Here is a 5,201-nt window from a genome sequence, read left to right as displayed (position 1 = left end):
CCTGCCAACATAGTCAGACGAAAAAAGTGGGCAAGTGATCTGATGACAATAAGACCGTATTGTTCTCAGGCGAATCAAGATTCGCTCAATTGTCGGACAGTGGAAGGATATGGGTCTGGAGAATGCCTCTCCAAGAGTTTGGGCTCAACAGATTGCAGCCAACTGTGAAGCATGGTGGTTTCAGCGTGATGGTTTGGGGAGATGTTTGGGTTGGTGGGAGATCTAGCTTAGTGGAGTGCGTTGGCAACATAAATTTTGCGAAATACGTCGAAGTATTGGAGGAAGGACTCTTGCCACTTTATTCCTCGGGTTTCGTGGACTAGAACACAACGTTGTTCCAGGATGATGGAGCACCGTGTCACACAGCTAGAAACACCCAAAAGTGGTAGGAAGAAAATGGTATCCAGAAGTTGGCCTGGCCGAGCCAATCTCCTGACATGAACCCCATCGGAAAACCTCTGGGCCATACTCGACGGCAAGTCAAGAAACAACCAAAAAAACCAACTTCGAAGAGCGATCTACTCCAAGTTTTGAAGCAAGAGTGGGCGAAAATCCCACAATCAAAATTGACGAGATGATTCCCACGATGCCCCAAAGGATCAACGAACTCCACGAAGCGAAAGGAAGATCTACTAGATATTCATTAAATTATAAATATATCAATTCATGTCAATATGACTGAAAATTTTCATTTTTTTCTGAAAAGGTGGTGTCTACTTACTTGTGACCACGCTGTGTATATTGGCCACTTTTCTGAAATATTGTACACTTAAGTTAGGAGTAAAGATAAGACTTTTATGGCAGAAAACAAAATTGAAATTTTATTTTTGTGAAGAATAACTATCTGTTTTTTTTTGTTGTTGTTAAATTTATTTCAAGTACAAATTTTTCTAACACATTTAACATTTTAATAACCAATATATAGAGAATATATATATATAAAACATAACATTAATTTGCACCACCCCCGCCCCATTTCCGGTGGCTCAGCGGTAGGACTGGGGGATTATAACTTTAAAAATAGGGTTTGGATACGTGCGGTTGGTAGAGCACAGATAACCCATTATGTAGCTTTGCGCTTAAAAACAAACAAAATATATTAATTTGCTTATATGATATGATAATTTTCAAATTTTCTTGGAAGATGTTTTGCACAACTAGTAAGCTTAATATAAATATTGATTTTAGAATTACTGTTGCATTATGTTGATATTTAATATTATTTGACGGAGAATGATTTCATTTTGAAATATTCAATAGACAGCACTACAAAATAATTTTACAAACTAAGTAGACACAATTACCCATGAGGCCGTACAGTGTTGTTATTTCCTTACGTCAGCTGTTGATTTCCGTGTTTTGATCTTGTCAGCTGGAAAGGACAAAGAGAGTATGTATCAACAATTATATACATAAAGTTGGTGAAACATAAAAAAAAACTTTACCATTTGTAACAAGACATCAGTTATGTAAAATATGAACTTTTATTTAGAAATCGTTACTAATCAAACTAAATTAGTATATGTTGATTGATTGTTTTTTTTTTTGTTGCTAGTTAGGCTTACGTTGAGGAACTGAGTTGAGCAATAATGCGAAGCTTGCGCACAGTTATTGGGTACTACATACAGTAATTAATACATGACTAAGTTTAAGATACACACAGCATAGGCTTAACTAACTGTAACTCTCGTTGCTTCAAAGAAGTGATAGTGTTGACTTTACACTGTAGTTTAGAACACAAATTAATGTATTTTGTTTACCAAATGTACTATTTCAGTAGTACTAATATTTGTGAAATGTTAAGTATTAGTATTACTAATATTAGTAATGTACCAGTGTTAGTAGTAATAATGGTATTGAATATGATATTGAAGTAACATAAATCAAAGTAGAGGTTTGGATTTAAAAGCCGAATTTGTGTATTAGCAAATTTCCTATTTTATTTTATTAAACATTTTTTACGGAGAGAGAACTTTGGTCAAGATCTGAAAAGAGCTAGTATAACATGGAGAGCATACTTAAATTAAAATGTTTAAAATTAAAAGGCAAATTTAGCACATGGAGCTAAATTTTGTTGTTGCTAGGACATACTAATTCAAACTAGAAAATTCTGTTAGTAGGCCTATATGCTGTAAGACATTGTAGGCCAAGTGTTTTACTTTGTTTTGGTCTTATATAACATAACACTTATAAGTGTGTGCCTTAAGGTAAGTAAGTTGGGAATATAAATGCGATAAAGATACTGAAAATTATATTTATCGTTGAAATAAGTTTCTATAAGCTATAAAACATTTCTAAATTTAATAGTAAACATTTCTTCATTTTTGGTACATTTTTTGGTTATTTGTGTTTGGAATATACATGATATTTGTTAAATATAAAAGTGTTGTTCTGTGTTCTTCCATTTATACGTAATGTTTGCTGAAGGTAGACTGATTTTTGAAAATGACTTTGTCATTGAAATTTTATCATAACATAACTCCAAACTTAACTCAGCTTCATCATTTTTTTTTGCATAATAATTGTGTAATCAAAGTCTGAATTTCTGGACTTATTAAATGAAGTCTAGATCAGTGGTGCCAGATTTATTAACTTTGAGTTAGTGTGTTTCTTGTTGCTTCACAGCTAGTGCCTGCTGGCCAGGTAGTTTATTTTATCGTTTGTCAAAAGACATCTAAAATCTTAAAGTGTGATTGTTGTTGTTATTCAAGAAAGAATATAAGTGTTAAATTACTCATGATAGTGGAATAATATCTAACATCCTCGTAAATGTTATAATTTTAAATTTTGCCACATAATTTTATTTTTGTCTGTAATTCCTGCATAATCAGTAGCTTTATAGTGCATAATTTTAATTTTTGTTGTAACAAATTTAGAACCTGTGATTTTAAATAGTTCATATATGCTGGCTGTCTGTCTGTAGAGTTGGATAAACACTGTTATTGTATTGCTGACACTGTGGAATTGAAAACTGAAGGCTTTACAAATGCATTGGCATGGGCCATCTGTGATATGAAAAGTGGACTTTGCATTTGGTTCAGGTATAATAACACTTGATAAGATTATTGGCTCTGTTTTACACAACTAATAGTTGGCCATAAATTTACTTGATATTAGAAATATAAGAATTTCCTTCAGGTCTTAACTACTTTTATTGTATCATTGTAACTTTTTTTAGCATGTAGGCAGAGTTGTAAACATGCATAGTGAGTTGTGTCCTTAATAATCTACCAGTTGGGAATTGAAAATAGTCTGTACTGATAAAGTGAAAAGTGATGTGCAGGGTGAAGTAAATTAATATGCATTGAATCATATAACAATATAGATTTGATAGCCACTTTATTATTAAATAGTGTATAACTAATGATGTTTCCATGATTAAATAATGTATAACTTGTAATAGTCTGAAATAGGTGAGAAACAAACTGTATTGACTGAGTTGAATCAAGAGTGCTAGCTTATGTTAGTGTTCTGAAACCATCGATCTAAGAGCTGAGCTTCCAGGACTTCCAGTGCAAGCAGACAACTCTTCAACTAATGTAAAAACCTAGGTGGGCAGTTGTATGCCAGGAACTTTTAATGTATAAAAATGTAATGTTGCATAGTGGTAAACCAAGCTACTTAGTTGAATCAGCAGGGTGGGGGAATGTCTCTTGAGATAGTTGAGGAGGAGAGATGTTACACACTGGGCTAGGAACTTGAGCTTGAAGCTTTGCAGAGCAATGACTTTGAGTCACTTAAGTTAGATATGAGTATTAGAATCAAACCCCTCTCAAGGCAGATTGCTTTACACCTACAGCAAAGATTATTGAATACTGGGGATGGGATCCCTTTTTTCAAAATGGAGAAACTTTAGTGTGCAAGGTTTGGAAATTGAGAAAAATATATATAGGAGCCAGTATTTCCCACTTCCCAAAATCATTTCAATAACATTTTGAAATAATATATCCATCTTTTTCAAGTTTTCTGTTCCTACAATAAATAACAGCTTTAGCACGTACTTTCTCAGTCACATTTTCAACAAATATAGAACAATTTATTTGGGACTGATTTATTTATATTCAACTGAAATATGATCACTTAGTGCAACGACGTGCAAAAGCACTGATTAACATCATTTACAGCTTATTTTGGTAGATAATCAAATCAGTGGCAAACAAAATGTAAACTGTTGCTGTTTAATTGTTCTCTGTCTACCTGGTTTTATATTATCTACTCAGACTGATTGCTGCAGATCTAATATGTCCTGAATAATAATAAAAACTTAATGTAATACCTCAACATCTTCAGGGTGGTTAGAAATACACCAGAGTTTAATGTCATGTAAAAACTTAACTAATTTACTAATTATGTCCATACCAATATCATTAATGCAAATGGGAAAAACATAGATCAAAATACTGGCCACTGAGACACTCCACTAATACTAATAACAAGGGTCCAGTTTAATTGGACTCCTCTAATAAGAACGTTTTTTGCTGTTTCTCAACCTTTCCTCAATCCCCACCATAATTACTATTTTTAGTTAATCTTTTGTGTGACTCTTTATCAAAAGCTTTTTTAAACTATCTGTAGAGACATATTTTATTGTCTAGGTAACGAGAAAGATAAAAGTTAATAGATTAGTAAGGTAAGGTTTCCATTTAATGAATCCACATTGATTCTGTTTCGTGATATTTCATTAAAGTTTCTGTCAACAGATACTACAGAAATGTAATTAAATGGCCTGTAAGTTCCTGCCTATTGATCTACCACAAATGAAAGAAGGGAGAGAGTAACATGCCTGATTTTTACCCTCATGGTGTTTTATCTATTTTTATCACCCAGTATTTTTAGTTATTATTAAAAGATTAATCATTAGATGATTCAGGTCTTTTTTAATATTTTTCAAAGAATTCTTAGAATCAGGAATATTGCTAACATCCTCTTTTAAATTATGACATCTTCTGAAGTTGATACTGAATGTTGGAACCCCAGAAAAGTAACATCACATTAAAGAACAACAAGGGACCTTTTGGTCCCTCCAGGCTGCTCTATCCACTAAATTAAATTAGATACCGTATTTTTTGGAATATAAGACGCACCGGTGTATAAGATGCACCCTTATTTTGAAGACAAAGTTTTGGGGAAAAAAAGCTAGTCAGATTTGAAAGATTTTTTTTGGCCAAACATTTAATTTGATATTTTAAAAATTAGTATAT

The 5,201-nt window shown here is 32.7% G+C and overlaps 1 protein-coding gene across 3 annotated transcripts in view; it reads left to right on the top strand.

Moving 5' to 3' along the window:
• Positions 1-1,020: 1,020 nt before the first annotated feature.
• The window catches only part of LOC106470147 (protein-L-isoaspartate O-methyltransferase domain-containing protein 1-like), a 26,551-nt gene continuing 22,370 nt past the window's right edge, over positions 1,021-5,201 (top strand). The window contains exons 1-2 of one of the 3 annotated variants that reach the window (XM_013930678.2): positions 1,244-1,390; positions 2,924-3,041. The gene's annotated coding sequence lies outside the window, so the exon portion shown is untranslated. Of the gene's footprint in view, positions 1,391-2,188; positions 2,208-2,923; positions 3,042-5,201 lie in introns of those variants that run through there. The other 2 variants (XM_022398728.1, XM_013930677.2) reach the window with 2 other exon arrangements.

Source organism: Limulus polyphemus, unplaced genomic scaffold, assembly GCF_000517525.1.
Source record: "Limulus polyphemus unplaced genomic scaffold, Limulus_polyphemus-2.1.2 Scaffold3845, whole genome shotgun sequence".
NCBI lineage: Eukaryota > Metazoa > Arthropoda > Merostomata > Xiphosura > Limulidae > Limulus > Limulus polyphemus.
This window is presented reverse-complemented; position numbering and strand designations above follow the sequence as displayed.